Source organism: Lissotriton helveticus, chromosome 6, assembly GCF_964261635.1.
Source record: "Lissotriton helveticus chromosome 6, aLisHel1.1, whole genome shotgun sequence".
NCBI lineage: Eukaryota > Metazoa > Chordata > Amphibia > Caudata > Salamandridae > Lissotriton > Lissotriton helveticus.
In genome coordinates, this window is record NC_136067.1 from 2,095,611,159 (window position 1) to 2,095,631,878 (window position 20,720).

The 20,720-nt window shown below is 48.5% G+C and overlaps 1 pseudogene; it reads right to left on the minus strand.

The window, feature by feature from the left end:
• LOC144763051 (uncharacterized) overlaps nt 1–20,720 on the minus strand; it is a 115,842-nt pseudogene that overhangs the window by 91,039 nt on the left and 4,083 nt on the right.

Consider the following 20,720-nt stretch of genomic DNA (forward strand, 5'->3'; position numbering starts at 1 on the left):
TGCCTGAATGTCAGCAGTCTTTTGAACAATTAAAGGTTGCGCTTTGTTCAGCACTTGTGCTTGGCTCCCCTAACTATGCAAAATCTTTTGTGTTGTACGTCCATGTGACGGCTGGTTGTGCGCTCTCTGTTTTAACACAAAAGCTTGGGGATAAGCAACACCCATGCGCTTAGTTCTTTGCTGTCATTGACCCTGTAGCAGGAGCCCTCCTGAGCTGTCTAAGAGGGGCCACGGCTGTGGCCGTCTCGATAAGACAATTGGCTGGATTTGTGCTTGATACTGATCCCACAGTCACGGTACCTCATGCTGTGGATACAGTTTTGAATAAGACCAAGACACAGCATCTCACCAGTGCACATATCAAAGGCTATGAATTAACTTTGTTGGCTAAACATATCACAATTAAAAGATGTGCTACTCTGAACCCGGCCACATTACTGCCCCTCCCTTTGAAAAATGATGAAACAGAGAAACATGATTGTATCTTCTGGACAGAAGAAGAGACAGAAGGACGGGTAGACTTGACTGATGTTCCCCTAGCTGACCCCCAAGGGGAACTATATGTCGATGGCTCCTATTTTAAATTACCAGATGGCACCACTACCGCTGCTTACGCTATCACCACATTGCGTACGGTCATAGAGACATCACAAGTCCCTTATCTGTCAGCCCAAGCAGCTGAGCTAGTCACCCTTATTCAAGCTTGTGAATTGAGCAAGCGACTGGTTATCAATATTTATACTGACAGTCAGTAGGCCTTTCGGAGTCGCGCACAATTTTGGGCGACTCTGGGCTGAGAGGGAGTTCCTTACTTCCCATGGCACCAAGATTCAACATGGTCACCTTATATTGAGGCTTTTGTCTGCGCTCACACACCCTAAGAAGTTTGCAATAGTGAAGTGTAGCGCCCACAGGAAAATTACTGATGATGTAGTTAGAGGAAATGCTTTTACTGACCAGACAGCTAAGGAAACAGCACGGACTAAAATGAAGAGAATGTTTGTAGCAGGTCCCGCTAGGTGGGTGCCTGAAGTCACCATGTTTGAGGACATGCTTGAGAATGTGAAAGAGATACAAAGTGAGGTTACGATAGAAAAATTACCAATATGGCAAGAAAGTACAGCACGTTTGGATGAAGAGGGATGTTGCAATGATAAGTCAGAGAAACAGAGATGGATATTGCCAGATGCATATATTTTCCCTGTGGTTATGATGGCCCATGCTCCAGCCCATGTTAGCGCTAAGGGTATCTGCAAATTGTTAGACCATGTATGGCAGAATGACAACATTCCAAAGACAGCGGCACATTTAGTGAAATACTGTATGGTATGCATGATGCATACCACCTGGTAATTTTGCCCCACCAACTTTCCTCTTTGAGGTCCTTCATATGGATTACATAGAGTTAGACAGGTGTAATAACTTGAAGTACGTGTTGGTGGTTGTCTGTGCATTCAGTAAATGGGTTGAGGCATATCCCACTAAAGACAATACAGCCTTTACGACTGCAAAGGTACTCCTGAAGGAGTTCTTTCCTTGTTCCAGCTTTCCCCGTTTGATTTGGAGTGACAACGGAAGTCATTTTAATGCTAAGGTAATTCAGTTAATATGCAAAGGGTTGAGTATCAATCTGAAATTTCATGCTGCCAATCACCCCCTGTCAGCAGGACTGGTTGAAAGTACAGTGGTACCCTCAAGTTAAAATTGGATAAGATTCAGGAGACAACAGGGTTACAGGGGCCTGATGCTTTACCATTAGCTCCTTTGTCACCAAGAACAACAGCACATTCTAGGACAGGATTGTCGCCGTACGAGGCCGTGTTTGGACGCCAGGCAAATGTTTGGGGCGTATTGTGTCCTCATTGGTTTTCTGATATTGAGTACCCTTTATTGATTGACTACCTTGCTCAGTTAACTGAAAGTTTGCGTTTTATTCACCAACAGGTCTGTGAGTCCCTACCAGCTACACCAGAGGGGCCCAGACAAGGTATCTAGCCTGGGGATTATGATTTGACTAAAAGAATGTCAGCAGAAGAAAAGTTTGGAGCCTCGTTGGAAGAGACCTGAGCTGGTCCTCCTATTGACCCGCACTGCTGACAAGGTTTCTGGCCGAAATAACTGGATACATGCCTCGCATTGCCATAAGGTACCTCTGCCCTTGCCCTATGACCAATGGGTGAGGGACGGAATTGGGGATTTTGAGTTTGAGAAGATGCCTCAGTTCTTCCCCTTTAGTGACGCCAAGCTTACTTGGACACCAACAGATACAGAGAATCACAAAGTGTTGAATGCAGCATGTTCCACCGGAAATACGAGCTGCTCAGGAGCCCATTTTCACTGACCCATCTGTGCCTGGGGCTGCCAGGTACTTTTTGCGTCCTTGGCTGAGGAACGGTGGCCAAAAGGAGAAGTCCGATTACACAGGGTTGGACTGTGTAAGTCAGGTGTACTTTGCTATAGTACAAATGGGATTAGTTTAGGGTTGTAGGACTTGACCTTTTTGGCTAAAGTTCCCTAAACTTTTTGCTTTCCCCCCTAGACCATTTTTCTGACAGAGTTGCCAATTTAAATGCTTTGGATACTTTGCCATTGCTGATCAGTGTCAAAGTACAAGGGTTCCCTGTGTAAAGTGTAATGGTAATTGGTTGGTCATGATTGGTATGTTTGCCTTAATAGTAAGTCCCTAGTGATGTGCACTGTGTGTGCCAGGGCTAGTAATGCAAAGGTGCACAGAGAAGGAAGCTTAGGCCTGCAGTGTAGGGCCTGCGTGCAGTTTGCTAAGTTAGCATGTTGTCCTGACAAGTGCAACCACATGTCAGGCCTTACTTTCCCTTTTGCGTACACAGTAGGCACCCCTGTGGTAGGTCCCGGGTAACACCTGGGCAGGGTGCAGTGTAAGTAAAAAGCAGGACATATACTGAGGTGTGTGCTATGTCCTGACAGTGAAAAAACTGTTATCCTAGTTTCCCATAGGTGTAAAATGGAGAGGTGAAGTTTAGTGTGTATGAACTCACAGTGTCATAACACATCTTTCTATAAAAGTGTTTTGTCACTGTGTTCAGAAACCACTCTTTTAGAAAGTGGCTGAGATTTGTGCTTTAAGCATTTCTGTGCATCTCTGCTGAATGTGCATTGACTGTATGGATCTGAGAGGTGAGAAGAGCTGGGGGAAGTCTTGACCCAGGGAGGGGTTGAGATGGCACCAGGCTCACCTGCATCTGGAGAGCAGGGGGAGGAGAAGCCCGGGGAAAGTGAAGAGGCCTGGGCTGCTGCTATAAAACAATTGAAACTTCTCCTGCTGAGTGATTAAGGATCCGGACCCCCCCCCGCCCGTATCAAAGGGAGAAAGGTGACACTGGGAGGGAAACGCCCAGAACTGATTTAGGCAGGGGTTCAGGTACCCGTGAGCACAACGAATTTCAAAGACATTTAGGGGTCTAACTATGAGAACTGAGACCCCTGAACGTTAGAATAGAAATGGATTGAGACTGAAAAGGCTTGGACCCATTTCGTGGTCAAGAGGAACCTCTGCTAAGGAAGGAACAACTGAAGAAGGACTGACCCTTGATTGGTGATCTGGGGCTGGCCTGCAGTTTGCTGTTTTAGCCAAGGAAGAAGCTGTTGGGACTGTGCTGTGTGCGCTGGGTCCCCCTGCTTGAAGAAGACTGTGCTTTGTGCTGTGTTTTGTTACCCCAAGGGCCCGGGGTGAGCTGGCTTCCTGTTTGGAAACACAGGAACATAAATGTTTCTGGAGAAGTTTCAAGCCACTAGGTGGGTGCGTGTTGTGGCGGCCTGAAAACCTCGGAAGGTGCGCCCTGTGATCTTGGACACATGGAGGAGAAGTGAGACTCGGACGCGCTGGGTGCGTGTCATGGTGCACAGGAGGCGTTGGTGAAGAGTGCCTGCTCAACGTGTGCATGGAAGGTGTAGTGAGCCTCAGACGCGTTGGGTGCCTGTCATGGTGCACCGCAGGCATTGATGAAGAGAACCTGGTCAGCGTGTGCATTGCAGGTGAAGTGAGACTCGGACGTGCAGGGTGTGTGTCGTGGTGCACCGCATGCGCTGGTGAAGAGCACCTGGTCAGCATGTGCATCAGTGGTGAAAGGAGTCTCGGACACGCAGGGAGTGTGTCGTGGTGCACAGGAGGCGTTGGTGAGGATTGCCTGGTCAACGTGTGCATCAGAAGTGGAGTGAGTCTCGGACGCGCAGAGTGCATGTCGGGGTGTACCGGAGGCGCTGGTGAAGAGTGCCTGGTCATTGAGTGCACCAGAGGAGAAGTGAGGCTCGGCCACGGTGAGTGTGTCATGGAACATTCGAAGGCATTTGTGAAGAGTGCCTGGATATCTGGGCACCCGAGTTGGAGTAAGTCTCAGCGAAGCAGTGTGCATGCTTTGGTGCAACCTGAGACGGTGGAGGTGATCGGCTGATCATTGTGTGCAGTGGATGAAAGTGAGTCTCTGCAGCTCGGTGTGCGTGTCTGGTGAACGTGCACTCAGAGTCGACCTGAAGTCACATCAGCATTGCGTGTGTGGGTTTGTGCCAGAGGAGACCCAGAGGGTTCTGTGGTGAACGTGCACCCGGAGTAACGTAATCTCAAAAGTGTGGAGCACCTATGCCATGCGGACGCCTGAGACCTTCCTAATAGTCGCTGCCCGGACCAACAGCCCCGGAGGAGCTAAGCTGCCAGGCCGAGTCGCTGAGGCCCAATGAGAAAGTTCTGCAAGGAAGGACCAGTTCACTAAAGGAGAAGAGGAGAATGGGGTCGCGCCCTCAGGTAACGTGGTTCACTACCTAGGTGGGGTGCGGGCTCGAAGGGACACTCTCTCTGTCTCTCATTCCTTCTGGCGAGGTGAGCCATTGCTTCGACTCAGATTGGGGCCCGTACTGATAAAACAAGTGGCAGTACTGGGGCCAGAGTGGGAAGCTGTACTTTATGTCATTGTTGATATGTGTGGGGGGCAACTGTTATCGAAGACGCTGATTGTCGTAATACACATTGCCAATATTGCTGCCGGACTGTCTTATGACGCCTGACATTATTTCTGCATAATGAATTACACGATTGTAGCGCTATGTATTGCATTATTTCTCCATTGCAAGGTACAGGATTGTAGGGGCCTGCATTGCATTATACCTTCATTGCAAAGTACATGATGGTAGCAGTGCGCATTGCATTATTTCTTCATTGCAAAGTACGTTATTGGGGTGTGACGCATTGCCTTATTCCTTCACTGTGCAGTACATGTAGGGGTACTCGTTGCATTATTTCTCCCATTGGAAGGTACCGGGGGGTATTGTTACGCATTGTATTATTGTTTGTCCATTGCAACATGTGTGATTCTAGCATTACGACCAGCATAGCATTGGGAAGGCGGTGATTGGTATTTGAACCTACCAGCCAGCTGGAACAAATATTACCCTATATTATATGATGGCTTTTGTATTGTGTGGTCTGATCGTATATCTTATTATATAAAGTTTATACTTGTTTTATCAAACTTGTGTGGAGTCCATTTGTGGTGTCACCAGTGGGTTGCTGTGAGTCTGGTTGCACATACTATACACTCGTGCCTTGGAGATAGGCCTGCCTGCCCGTGCCAAGCTACCAAGGCGGTGAGCAGGGCTATCTCAAACGTTGTCCTTACTTGGCTTAACGTTGAGTGAGGAGTCGCTGGTCTCGCATTTGGTGACAGCGGTGCGGGACTGGGACTCCAGCTTCCCACAAGGATGATATGAGACTTGATCACTGTTCTGAACGTTGGACAGGATACACCAAAAGGGTATACCCTTGGGGTACTTTATCATGATTGACGTGGTACCAGCACGAGCTTAGGACAGAGCAAGCTCCACCACCGGTGCTCAAGTATAGATGAACAATAGGAGCCTGTACTAGTGAGGATCTGACTGACACTAGGAACACTTATCCTTACTATTGCATTCCCCCCTTGTTTCATTATGCATCCCTTCGGCCGCCCAGTTAATGAGGAGGAACAGCCATTTGCACCACCACGTTTGACAAGGCATTGGTCCGGAAAGAATAAAATAATTTGTACACTGATTGTTCTCATTGCAGTAGCAGCAGTAGTTGGAATACCCTGGTATCTGGGGGAGAAATATCCTATACATTCCTTGGTGGGTATGACACCTGTTCCCCCTAACCATGTTTTGTTACTCTAGCCCCACACAAAGAAGCACATAGGCAGTCCTACACAGACAATGTGCTTATACAAATGTTTCAAAAAGGGGGGTGGTGATGGACAGAGTATCTGAATTAAGCAGAACACTCTCACCCAGTCAAAAGATCAGGGCTTGATCCATCACCGTTTTTTAGCTCACTGCACCATCCCAGTTCAGAACCTGGCTATATGCAAATTAGTCTGTCCCTGGCCCAGTGCATCATGGGAACAGGGCAGACCAAACTACCAAGCCAATTCTTTACTGCAAAGGAAACAAGCTTCTGGGGACCGGTTTCTGGCATCGCAGCCGTCTTCGGCCCGGCTTGCTTGAATCCTGATGGTGCAGTGAGCAAGGGACTCACATCTGAGCATACCCTTCCACACTTGTGGTGGCTAAAACGATTCAAAAAGGGGGGTGGTGATGAACAGAGTATCTGAATTAAGCAGAACACTCCTACCCAGTCAAAAGATCAGGGCTTGATCCATCACCGTTTTTTAGCTCACTGCACCATCCCAGTTCAGAACCTGGCTGTATGCAAATTAGTCTGTCCCTGGCCCAGTGCATCATGGGAACAGGGCAGACCAAACTACCAAGCCAATTGGTTTACTGGAAAGGAAACAAGCTTCCGGGGACCAGTTTCTGGCATTGCAGCCGTCTTCGGCCCGGCTTGCTTGAATCCTGATGGTGCAGTGAGCAAGGGACTCGCATCTGAGCATACCCTTCCACACTTGTGGTGGCTAAAACGATTCAAAAAGGGGGGTGGTGATGGACAGAGTATCTGAATTAAGCAGAACACTCTCACCCAGTCAAAAGATCAGGGCTTGATCCATCACCGTTTTTTAGCTCACTGCACCATCCCAGTTCAGAACCTGGCTATATGCAAATTAGTCTGTCCCTGGCCCAGTGCATCATGGGAACAGGGCAGACCAAACTACCAAGCCAATTCTTTACTGCAAAGGAAACAAGCTTCTGGGGACCGGTTTCTGGCATCGCAGCCGTCTTCGGCCCGGCTTGCTTGAATCCTGATGGTGCAGTGAGCAAGGGACTCACATCTGAGCATACCCTTCCACACTTGTGGTGGCTAAAACGATTCAAAAAGGGGGGTGGTGATGAACAGAGTATCTGAATTAAGCAGAACACTCCTACCCAGTCAAAAGATCAGGGCTTGATCCATCACCGTTTTTTAGCTCACTGCACCATCCCAGTTCAGAACCTGGCTGTATGCAAATTAGTCTGTCCCTGGCCCAGTGCATCATGGGAACAGGGCAGACCAAACTACCAAGCCAATTGGTTTACTGGAAAGGAAACAAGCTTCCGGGGACCAGTTTCTGGCATTGCAGCCGTCTTCGGCCCGGCTTGCTTGAATCCTGATAGTGCAGTGAGCAAGGGACTCGCATCTGAGCATACCCTTCCACACTTGTGGTGGCTAAAACGATTCAAAAAGGGGGGTGGTGATGGACAGAGTATCTGAATTAAGCAGAACACTGCCACCCCGTCAAAAGATCAGGGATTGTTCCATCACCGTTTTTTAGCTCACTGCACCATCCCAGTTCAGAACCTGGCTATATGCAAATTAGTCTGTCCCTGGCCCAGTGCATCATGGGAACAGGGCAGACCAAACTACCAAGCCAATTCTTTACTGGAAAGGAAACAAGCTTCCGGGTACCGGTTTCTGGCATTGCAGCCGTCTTCGGCCCGGCTTGCTTGAATCCTGATGGTGCAGTGAGCAAGGGACTCACATCTGAGCATACCCTTCCACACTTGTGGTGGCTAAAACGATTCAAAAAGGGGGGTGGTGATGGACAGAGAGATCAGGGCTTGATCCATCACCGTTTTTTAGCTCACTGCACCATCCCAGTTCAGAACCTGGCTATTTGCAAATTAGTCTGTCCCTGGCCCAGTGCATCATGGGAACAGGGCAGACCAAACTACCAAGCCAATTCATTACTGGAAAGGAAACAAGCTTTCGGGGACCGGTTTCTGGCATTGCAGCCGTCTTCGGCCCGGCTTGCTTGAATCCTGATGGTGCAGTGAGCAAGGGACTCACATCTGAGCATACCCTTCCACACTTGTGGTGGCTAAAACGATTCAAAAAGGGGGGTGGTGATGGACAGAGTATCTGAATTAAGCAGAACACTCCTACCCAGTCAAAAGATCAGGGCTTGATCCAGCACCATTTTTTAGCTCACTGCACCATCCCAGTTCAGAATCTGGCTATATGCAAATTAGTCTGTCCCTGGCCCAGTGCATCATGGGAACAGGGCAGACCAAACTACCAAGCCAATTCTTTACTGGAAAGGAAACAAGCTTCCGGGGACCGGTTTCTGGCATTGCAGCCGTCTTCGGCCCGGCTTGCTTGAATCCTGATGGTGCAGTGAGCAAGGGACTCGCATCTGAGCATACCCTTCCACACTTGTGGTGGCTAAAACGATTCAAAAAGGGGGGTGGTGATGGACAGTGTATCTGAATTAAGCAGAACACTGCCACCCAGTCAAAAGATCAGGGCTTGATCCATCACGGTTTTTTAGCTCACTGCACCATCCCAGTTCAGAACCTGGCTATATGCAAATTAGTCTGTCCCTGGCCCAGTGCATCATGAGAACAGGGCAGACCAAACTACCAAGCCAATTCTTTACTGGAAAGGAAACAAGCTTCCGGGGACCGGTTTCTGGCATTGCAGCCGTCTTCGGCCCGGCTTGCTTGAATCCTGATGGTGCAGTGAGCAAGGGACTCACATCTGAGCATACCCTTCCACACTTGTGGTGGCTAAAACGATTCAAAAAGGGGAGTGGTGATGGACAGAGTATCTGAATTAAGCAGAACACTCCTACCCAGTCAAAAGATCAGAGCTTGATCCATCACCGTTTTTTAGCTCACTGCATCATCCCAGTTCGGAACCTGGCTATATGCAAATTAGTCTGTCCCTGGCCCAGGGCATCATGGGAACAGGGCAGACAAAACTACCAAGCCAATTAGTTTACTGGAAAGGAAACAAGCTTCCGGGGACCGGTTTCTGGCATTGCAGCCGTCTTCGGCCCGGCTTGCTTGAATCCTGATGGTGCAGTGAGCAAGTTCAAGTTCAAGTTCAAGTTCAGGCATTTATAAAGCGCACTACTCACCCAGAGGGTCTCAAGGCGCTAGAGGGAGGGGTTCACTGTTTATCGAATAGCCAAGTTTTCAGTTCTTTTCTGAAGGAGATGTGATTCTGAGTAAGGCGGAGGTGGGTGGGAAGTGAGTTCCAGGTCTTGGCAGCCAGGAAGGAGAAGGATCTGCCACCCCTGGTGGTTTTTCGGATATGCGGGACTGCGGCGAGGGCTTGATTGGATGATCTTAGTTGGCGGGTGGGATGGTAGAAGGACAGTCGGGTGTTGAGGCATTCGGGTCCTAGATTATAAAGGGCCTTGTGTGCGTGGGTAAGAAGGCGGAAAGTAATTATTTTGTTGACGGGAAGCCAGTGGAGGTTTTTTAAGTGACCGGTGATGTGCTCTTGGCGCGGGATGTCTAATATGAGTCTCGCTGATGCGTTTTGGATGCGCTGGAGCTTTTTCTGCGATTTTGTTGTAATTCCGGCGTAGAGAGTGTTGCCATAGTCCAGTCGACTCGTGACCAATGCATGGGTGACAGTCTTTCTTGTTTCGAGGGGGATCCAGCGGAAGATCTTTTTGAGAATGCGAAGGACGTTGAAGCAGGAGGACGATACGGCGTTGACTTGTCTGGACATTGAGAGAGAGGAGTCTAGAATGAAGCCAAGGTTACGTGCATGGTCAGTGGGTGTGGGCGCTGATCCCAAAGCGGAAGGCCACCAGGAGTCGTCCCAAGCTGAGGGGGAGGATCCAAGGATGAGCACCTCCGTTTTGTCTGAGTTGAGTTTTAAGCGGCTCTGTTTCATCCATTCGGCTACTTCTTTCATACCTCCGTGAAGGTTGTTTTTGGCGGCGTTGGGGTCTTTGGTGAGGGAAAGGATTAGCTGAGTGTCGTCGGCGTAGGAGATGATGTTGAGGTTGTGTTGACGTGCGATGGAGGCGAGGGGACTCATGTAGACGTTGAAGAGGGTGGGACTGAGTGAGGAGCCTTGAGGTACGCTGCAGATGACTTCGGTGGGCTCTGAGTAGAAAGGGGGGAGTCGGACTCTCTGTGTTCTCCCGGCTAGGAACGAGATGATCCAGTCCAAGGCTTTTCCTTGTATGCCGATGTTGTTGAGGCGTTGTATGAGGGTGTTGTGACAGACAGTGTCGAAGGCGGCGGAGAGGTCGAGTAGAATGAGGGCCACTGTTTCACCGTTGTCCAGGAGTGCTCGGATGTCGTCGGTCGCCGCAATGTGGGCGGTCTCGGTGCTGTGTTTAGCTCGAAAGCCGTTCTGTGAGGGATCCAGGGAGTTGTTGGATTCAAGGAAGGCTGCGAGTTGGCTGTTGACGGCTTTCTCGATGACTTTGGCCGGGAAAGGGAGGAGGGAATTGGGTCGGTAGTTTTTCAGTTCTGAGGGGTCTGCTGTTGGTTTTTTCAGAAGGGCGCTGAGTTCGGCGTGTTTCCATATTTCTGGAAAGGTGGCGGAGTTGAAGGAGCAGTTGATGACATCGCAGAGTTGGGGAGCGATGATGGAGTCAGCTTTTTTGAAGATGTAGTGGGGACAGGGGTCAGAAGGTGAGCCATAGTGGATTGAGTTCATGAGGCGAATGGTATCTTCAATGGTGATTGGGTTCCAGGAGTTGAGGTAGTTAGTTGGAGGGGTGGGATCAGAAGGGGGTGGGGTGAGTTGGTCATTGGGAGTATTCTTGAAGCTGTTGTGGATGTCGGCAATTTTGTTGTAGAAGAAGGAGGATAGCGCATTGCAGACGTCTTGGGAGTTAGTGATGTCGTTGGATGCTGCGGGAGGGTTGGTGAATTCTTTGACGATATTGAAGAGTTCCTTGCTGTTATGAGAATTGTTGTCGAGACGGCCCTTAAATGCTGATTTCTTGGCGGATCGAATCAGTTTGGTGGTGTTTGCGGGTGGCTGTTTTGAGGGAGGCCATGTTGTCTGAGGTTGGTTCTTTTCTCCAATTCTTCTCCAGGGTGCGGCATGTCTTCTTGGATTTTTTAAGGTCATCATTGAACCAGGGAGCCTTTTTGCTGAATGATTTCAACTGGTGTTTTTTCAGGGGTGCTAGTTCGTCCGCACTGTGTGTAATCCATTGCCTGAGGTTTGTGGCCGCTTGGTCTGGGTCCGTTGTTAGGGTGGGAGTGTTTTGGCTGAGTGATGTGAGGAGTTGGTCGGTGGTGATTTTGTTCCATTTTCTTCGGGGATGGGTTGTGGACGGTTGTGGGTCAGGGTTGTTTTGTAGCTGAAGTGAACACAGCTGTGATCCGTCCAGTGGAGAGTTGTAGTGTGATCGAAGGAGATGTGTTTGCTGGAGGTGAAGATAGGGTCGAGCGTGTGTCCGGCTGTGTGAGTGGGGGTGTTAACAAGTTGTTTGAGTCCGAGATTGGACAGGTTGTCCAGAAGGGTGGTGGTGTTGTTGTCGAGAATGTTGTCAAGGTGGTAGTTGACGTCTCCTAGAAGAATGTAGTTCTCGGAGGCGAGGGCGTGCGGGCTGACGAAGTCAGTGATGTTGTCTCTGAATTGAGATCGGGGGTCTGTAAATGAGGGTTCCTCTAAGGGTGGTCCTGGGGTCGGTGTGGATCTGGAAGGGGAGGTGTTCGGCAGTTGCAAGATTGTCGTCAGAGCTGGTTGTAATTTTGATGGTGTTTCTATGGACGATGGCGATGCCTCCTCCAGTTTGATCGGTGCGGTCTTTTCGAATGATCTTGTAAGTGTCCGGTATGGCTATGGCGATGTCGGGGGCAGAAGATGCATTTATCCAAGTTTCAGTGAGGAAGGCGATGTCAGGTGACACAGTGTCGATTAGGTCCCAGAGTTCGGTTGCGTGTCTGTGGACCGAGCGGGTGTTCAGTAGGATGCATTTCAAGTCGTTGGGTTCGGAGCTGAGTGTGGAGGAAGTCGGTTTGGTGAGGGTCCTGAAGCAGTTGAACTTACAGGAGAGGCAGGAGAATGGGCCGTGGGTACGTCCAGGGGTAGCTTCGCAGCATAGTGGGTGCGTCCGGCGTTGAAGGCGAGGAGAGTAGCGGCATCATAAGTTACTCTGGGGGGTTGGGATGGCATAGGGCAGGGGGACGGGCGCTGGGCACGGTCCAGGCGCGGACGGGTGTAGACGGGCTTACCTTTGGCGCACCTTCGGCGCAACCGCTGCGCGTGACCGCTGCGCGCGAATGCATCGGTCATATGTGGATAGTGGAAGGGGAGGGGCGAGGGAGGGGCAGCTGGGAGGCGGGAGGCGGGGTGTGGAGCTGGGGAGGGCAAAGACAACAACAAACAAGGCAAAATGGCAGACAACTAAAAGCGATGCAGGCTTGGGGGGCAAGATGGTGAAAAACGCTACTGTAGTCACACAGGCAGGTACACAATGAGATAAATGCAGCACAGATTACAGGAGCGTTGCAGCGCGCTATGGGCGACTCGCGCTACTGGGATATGCTAAATTAGAGGAATGTAGCACGTTTAAGGCGATGTCTGGCGACCTGGCTGAATACAGTATTAAATATGCGTCTATGCGTCTACAATGCAGGCGGAGGGCTTGTGATAACGATACCAGTCTGGAGTCAGGTCAGGGAGCAGCGTGAGGAGGAGCGACCGTGTCTGGGGAAAGAAGCAAGGGACTCACATCTGAGCATACCCTTCCACACTTGTGGTGGCTAAAACGATTCAAAAAGGGGGGTGGTGATGGACAGAGTATCTGAATTAAGCAGAACACTGCCACCCAGTCAAAAGATCAGGGCTTGATCCATCACTGTTTTTTAGCTCACTGCACCATCCCAGTTCAGAACCTGGCTATATGCAAATTAGTCTGTCCCTGGCCCAGTGCATCATGAGAACAGGGCAGACCAAACTACTAGGCCAATTCTTCACTGGAAAGGAAACAAGCTTCCGGGGACCGGTTTCTGGCATTGCAGCCGTCTTCGGCCCGGCTTGCTTGAATCTGATGGTGCAGTGAGCAAGGGACTCACATCTGAGCATACCCTTCCACACTTGTGGTGGCTAAAACGATTCAACAAACATTTGCAATGCAATAGGTCTCGCATTATGAAAGTTTGAGCTATTGGTCTTGTAAATGACAATTTTTTTATTTATGTGTTGATTTTGAAAATAGCTAAATTAATAGCTTTGTCATTTTCAATGCCAATAGTTATAACTTTCGCACATGTGACGACTATAGCATTTGTAATGCAACATGTTTTGTATTTACGTGACTTAGATGTATTGATATTACAAATAGCAACGGCTTTTAATTTTTTTAAATAATTAATACTTAAATAAAAGTTATTGTAATTTATATTGGCAATAGCTTAAACTTTTGTAAATAACGTTTGTGAAGATTATGTTCAGTGTATTTTATTTGATGAAAATCCAAGAAAAAGTGAAATAACCTCTTTTTGTGACATTTGTAATAAAGCTTGAAACATTGAGAGAACATAATTGAACAAGTTGTTGTTGAATGGTTGCACAGATTGATGGTGTGATGTCGCTGAGTGATGCTGTGATGTCGCTGAGTGGTGCTGGGATTGCGCTGAGTGGTGCTGGGATTGCGCTGAGTGGTGCTGGGATTGCGCTGAGTGGTGCTGAGTGATGCTGTGGTGGTGCTGCTGAGTTCTCTCTGAATCTGCACTCTAAATGTGCACTCTGCACTCTAAATGTGCACTCTAAATGTGCACTCTGCACTCTAAATGTGCACTCTAAATGTGCACTCTGCACTCTAAATGTGCACTCTGCACTCTAAATGTGCACTCTGCACTCTAAATGTGCACTCTAAATGTGCACTCTGCACTCTAAATGTGCACTCTAAATGTGCACTCTGCACTCTAAATGTGCACTCTGCACTCTAAATGTGCACTCTAAATGTGCACTCTGCACTCTAAATGTGCACTCTAAATGTGCACTGTGCACTCTAAATGTGCACTGTGCACTCTAAATGTGCACTCTAAATGTGCAATGTGCACTCTAAATGTGCAATGTGCACTCTAAATGTGCACTCTAAATGTGCAATATGCACTCTAAATGTGCACTCTAAATGTGCACTCTGCACTCTAAATCTACACTCTGAATCTGCACTCTGAATCTGCACTCTGAATCTGCACTCTGAATCTGCACTCTGCACTCTGAATCTGCACTCTGCACTCTGAATCTGCACTCAGAATCTGCACTCTGCACTCTGAATCTGCACTCACAATCTGCACTCACAATCTGCACTCACAATCTGCACTCACAATCTGCACTCTGCACACTGCACTCTGCACTCTGAATCTGCACTCTGAATCTGCACTCTGAATCTGCACTCTGAATCTGAATCTGCACTCTGAATCTGCACTCTGAATCTGCACTCTGCACTCTGAATCTGCACTCTGCACTCTGAATCTGCACTCTGAATCTGCACTCTGCACTCTGAATCTGCACTCTAAATCTGCACTCTGAATCTGCACTCTGAATCTGCACTCTGAATCTGCACTCTGAATCTGCACTCTGAATCTGCAATCTGAATCTGCACTCTGCACTCTGAATCTGCACTCTGCACTCTGAATCTGCACTCAGAATCTGCACTCTGCACTCTGAATCTGCACTCAGAATCTGCACTCTGCACTCTGAATCTGCACTCACAATCTGCACTCACAATCTGCACTCACAATCTGCACTCACAATCTGCACTCTGCACACAGCACACTGCACTCTGAATCTGCACTCTGCACTCTGAATCTGCACTCTGAATCTGCACTCTGCACTCTGAATCTGCACTCTGAATCTGCACTCTGAATCTGCACTCTCAATCTGCACTCTCAATCTGCACTCTCAATCTGCACTCTCAATCTGCACTCTCAATCTGCACTCAGAATCTGCACTCTGCACTCTGAATCTGCACTCACAATCTGCACTCACAATCTGCACTCACAATCTGCACTCACAATCTGCACTCACAATCTGCACTCTGCACTCTGCACACTGCACTCTGCACACTGCACTCTGAATCTGCACTCTGCACTCTACATATAGTATGTTATGCTTACATACGTTCCATATATTATCCATGTATATGCCACATTTAGTTAAGAATATATGTTCTGTTTAGTTACATTACTTTGTTTGTATACCCTTTTATGCTGCTCTAAAGTTATTTCAATGAGTGAAATGCGGAGCCTGGCCGAGAGTAACAAGGCAGTGCTGGGAGGGGGGCTGCGCACCAACTGAAGTGCTCTGGTTGCACAGCCTGCGGCCGTGTGAAGTGATAAGCCTTTGAAGTATGTAAAGGCTGTGTTTGCGGGGAGAGAGAGGGGAGGTGCTGGTGTGGGAGGAGTGCTGCTACGGCCTAGGGGAAGCTGGCTGGGGAGGGGGAGGAGAAATGAATGTAATGCTGTGGGGAACAGAGTTTATGGCCCAAAAGCGCGTGCCTGTGGCCACGTGAACTTCAAGAAAACGCCAAGGAACGAAGCCCTTGGTTTGAAGAGGATTTCGAGCACTTGAATTCTCGCTCCTCAATGCGCTTGCGCGCATTTAAGGTCACGAGACCTAAAAAGAGGGGTGGTGATGGACAGAGTATCTCAATTAAGCAGAACACTCCTACCCAGTCAAAAGATCAGGGCTTGATCCATCACTATTTTTTATCTCACTGCACCATCCCAGTTCAGAACCTGGCTATATGCAAATTAGTCTGTCCCTGGCCCAGTGCATCATGGGAACAGAGCAGACCAAACTACCAAGCCAATTCTTTACTGGAAAGGAAACAAGCTTCCGGGGACCGGTTTCTGGCATTGCAGCCGTCTTCGGCCCCGGCTTGCTTGAATCCTGCTGGTGCAGTGAGCAAGGGACTCACATCTGAGCATACCCTTCCACACTTGTGGTGGCTAAAACGATTCAAAAAGGGGGGTGGTGATGGACAGAGTATCTGAATTAAGCAGAACACTCCTACCCAGTCAAAAGATCAGGGCTTGATCCATCACCGTTTTTTAGCTCACTGCACCATCCCAGTTCAGAACCTGGCTATATGCAAATTAGTCTGTCCCTGGCCCAGTGCATCATGGGAACAGGGCAGACCAACCTACCAAGCCAATTGGTTTACTGGAAAGGAAACAAGCTTCCGGGGACCGGTTTCTGGCATTGCAGCCGTCTTCGGCCCGGCTTGCTTGAATCCTGATGGTGCAGAGAGCAAGGGACTCGCATCTGAGCATACCCTTCCACACTTGTGGTGGCTAAAACGATTCAAAAAGGGGGGTGGTGATGGACAGAGTATCTGAATTAAGCAGAACACTCCTACCCAGTCAAAAGATCAGGGCTTGATCCAGCACCGTTTTTTAGCTCACTGCACCCTCTCAGTTCAGAACCTGGCTATATGCAAATTAGTCTGTCCGTGGCCCAGTGCATCATGGGAACAGGGCAGACCAAACTACCAAGCCAATTCTTTACTGGAAAGGAAACAAGCTTCCGGGGACCGGTTTCTGGCATTGCAGCCGTCTTCGGCCCGGCTTGCTTGAATCCTGATGGTGCAGTGAGCAAGGGACTCACATCTGAGCATACCCTTCCACACTTGTGGTGGCTAAAACGATTCAAAAAGGGGGGTGGTGATAGACAGAGTATCTAAATTAAGCAGAACACTCCTACCCAGTCAAAAGATCAGGGCTTGATCCATCACCGTTTTTTAGCTCACTGCACCATCCCAGTTCAGAACCTGGCTATATGCAAATTAGTCTGTCCCTGGCCCAGTGCATCATGGGAACAGGGCAGACCAAACTACCAAGCCACTTCTTTACTGGAAAGGAAACAAGCTTCCGGGGACCGGTTTCTGGCATTGCAGCCGTCTTCGGCCCGGCTTGCTTGAATCCTGATGGTGCAGTGAGCAAGGGACTCACATCTGAGCATACCGTTCCACACTTGTGGTGGCTAAAACGATTCAAAAAGGGGGGTGGTGATGGACAGAGTATCTGAATTAAGCAGAACACTCCTACCCAGTCAAAAGATCAGGGCTTGATCCAGCACCGTTTTTTTAGCTCACTGCACCATCCCAGTTCAGAAACTGGCTATATGTAAATTAGTCTGTCCCTGGCCCAGTGCATCATGGGAACAGGGCAGACCAAACTACCAAGCCAATTCTTTACTGGAAAGGAAACAAGCTTCCGGGAACTGGTTTCTGGCATTGCAGCCGTCTTCGGCCCGGCTTGCTTGAATCCTGATGGTGAAGTGAGCAAGGGACTCACATCTGAGCATACCCTTCCACACTTGTGGTGGCTAAAACGATTCAAAAAGGGGGGTGGTGATGGACAGAGTATCTGAATTAAGCAGAACACTCCTACCCAGACAAAAGATCAGGGCTTGATCCATCACCGTTTTTTAGCTCACTGCACCATCCCAGTTCAGAACCTGGCTATATGCAAATTAGTCTGTCCCTGGCCCAGTGCATCATGGGAACAGGGCAGACCAAACTACCAAGCCATTTCTTCACTGGAAAGGAAACAAGCTTCCGGGGACCGGTTTCTGGCATTGCAGCCATCTTCGGCCCGGCTTGCTTGAATCCTGATGGTGGAGTGAGCAAGGGACTCACATCTGAGCATAACCTTCCACACTTGTGGTGGCTAAAACGATTCAAAAAGGGGGGCGGTGATGGACAGAGTATCTGAATTAAGCAGAACTCTCCTACCCAGTCAAAAGATCAGGGCTTGATCCATCACCGTTTTTTAGCTCACTGCACCATCCCAGTTCAGAACCTGGCTATATGCAAATTAGTCTGTCCCATGCCCAGTGCATCATGGGAACAGGGCAGACCAAACTACCAAGCCAATTCTTTACTGGAAAGGAAACAAGCTTCCGGGGACCGGTTTCTGGCATTGCAGCCGTCTTCGGCCCGGCTTGCTTGAATCCTGATGGTGCAGTGAGCAAGGGACTCACATCTGAGCATACCCTTCCACACTTGTGGTGGCTAAAACGATTCACCATCCCCTTTTTGAAATTATTTTGGCCATTATGAGTTTGGAAGGGTATGCTCAGACATGAGTCCCTTGCTCACTGCACCATCAGGATTCAAGCAAGCCGGGCCGAATACGGCTGTAATGCCAGAAACCGGTCCCCGGAAGCTTGTTTCCTTTCCAGTGAAGAATTGGCTTGGTAGTTTGGTCTGCCCTGTTCCCATGATGCACTGGGCCAGCGACAGACTAATTTGCATATAGCCAGGTTCTGAACTGGGATGGTGCAGTGAGCTAAAAAACGGTGATGGATCAAGCCCTGATCTGTTGACTGGGTAGGAGTGTTCTGATTAACTCAGATACTCTGTCCATCACCACCCCCTTTTTAACCCCCCCCCTTTTTGAAATTATTTTGGCCACCATGAGTGTGGAAGGGTATGTGTCGGAGGGGATGATTAATTAGGGGCAGGCGGGGCCAGGGGTCTGGAGCAGCAGCTCAGAAGCCGCGCTGGAGAAACTGTGAAAGGGAACTAAGGGGAATAGGACGGCTTAATTTGTAACCGGTGCTCCTGGAACGCTTGCTCTAAAAACAGGAAATAAACATATATATGAGCTGTTGGAGACTGAAGCTTGAGAGTTGTACAATTTATTTGAAGACACAGCTTCTAGGAACAATCACAGTCTGAATATTTGAATATACTGAGTAAAGATTTAAATTTGCTAAGAGAGAGAAAAGTTGCTTTAAGGTACACTTGTGAGTTTTGAGGCAGATTGAATAAAAACGGTTGTGCTTGTTACATAGATGAATACTCACATTTGCTTATAAGTGTAATCCTGTAAGATACATTAGAATGCAGAGTACATGTTATTTATCATTAGGTACGCTCACAATGCTATATCAGTGAGATTTCCTAAGACCACAATATGAATGCTTAAATGTAGAGAACAAGTTAAAAAAGCACATTTGCAGATATAAAATGATTTGTCTAAAAAAGTAGTTAAAACATAATACAAAAATATTTACATACATAAAATATGAACATTTGATCAAGGGCCCTTGGAGACAACTCTCAGTCTGAATACCTACAAACAGACGAGAAGTTGCCCGCTGATGTTTTTGCGGGGCTCCTTCTTATACTGTCCAAAACACATGAGACTATAATTACGTAATGTCACGCCACCACGTAGCCCATACCCCTCCATTGTCATTTACTGGCCTGCCTTGTACCCTTTCCCACCCGTAAGGTTTGGTAGGGCCTCTTTCCTGTAATTGTACATATTCCAGTCTAGACTGAGACCTGCCACTTGACTGGAAGTTTATTATTAAACTATCAATGGACGACAGAATCGTGCAAGTATTGCTTCGAGGGGTTCTATTCCTGTGTCAATCAGGCAGTTTGCGATAATATTTCGCCACAATTATCCTCAGTTTATCGGATATCTTGCTTGACGTAGTTGTGGCGCGAGCTTCCCTTATTCTATTCATGGCTTAGGTGGGGGACGTGGGGTGTGTTGCAAGATTTATTGAGGAACTTGACTTCTACAGCTTGTGGGAAATGTACAATGAGGTGGGGCCTGGTAGGGGTGCGGGTCCTTGCAGACAAGAGCAGCTGGGTGAAGTTTGGGTCAGACCTGCTTTCTGCTTCTGCTTAAGCTAAGAGAAAATGGCAGTGCTCAGGGCAATGTAGGTGAGGCCTGTAACTGCTAAGCAGCAGGGCCTACACTGGGGTCAAGTTGTGCAGGTGATAGATGTGACCTAGGATAGCTTATGCAGGTAAAAATCACCCTCCAACATTCCCCCCTCAGGTTCAAATTTGAACCTATCAGACATCTTTAAACACCATTCGAACTGCATACTTGGCTGGAGACGGGGGAAGTGGCCAGGGCGAGTCACAAAGAGGCTGTACCTCTGAATCTTTGTCCTGCACTTTTCCTGAATCTGCATCTGTTTTCCCTAAATTATCACACATTGTCTCATAGGGACGCATCAAGTCTCCCTGTGATGAATGTGGTGGGACTCTATGCACCTGGGCCTGATACTGACTATTCACAGGAATGTCTGGCAATGGGCGGGAGTCAGGAATGGTCAATTCCACTATACTCATCATTGTCGTCTCTCCATTATCTCCCTTATCCCTACGTATTCCAGTATATGACCCTGAGCCTACATAATTCATCCCTATCATTTGAGAACTAAATCTCTTTACACAGTATATCAGCATCTGTGTTCCAAAACACAACAACAACAGCACACAGAAAATTGGCACTAAAAATGTAAGCACTGCAGACAGCCATGAAGGCATCCAGTTCAAATCGAACCAGCCATTTACGAGATCTGCTTCAGCACCTCCTTCCTCATGCATCTCTTTCCCCAGGTTGTCCAAATCCTCGATGGCCTTCGTGAGTGTTCCGTTGTCAGCATCGTTCGCTAAAATGAAAGTACAGCAGGATTTTCCCACCTTTGCACACACACCACCATTCATTGCTGTTAGCTGGTCTAGAACATATCTGTGCTCTAGAACCATAAGTCGTAGGGGTCGAAGTTCTTCTTTCACGGCGTTGAACCCATC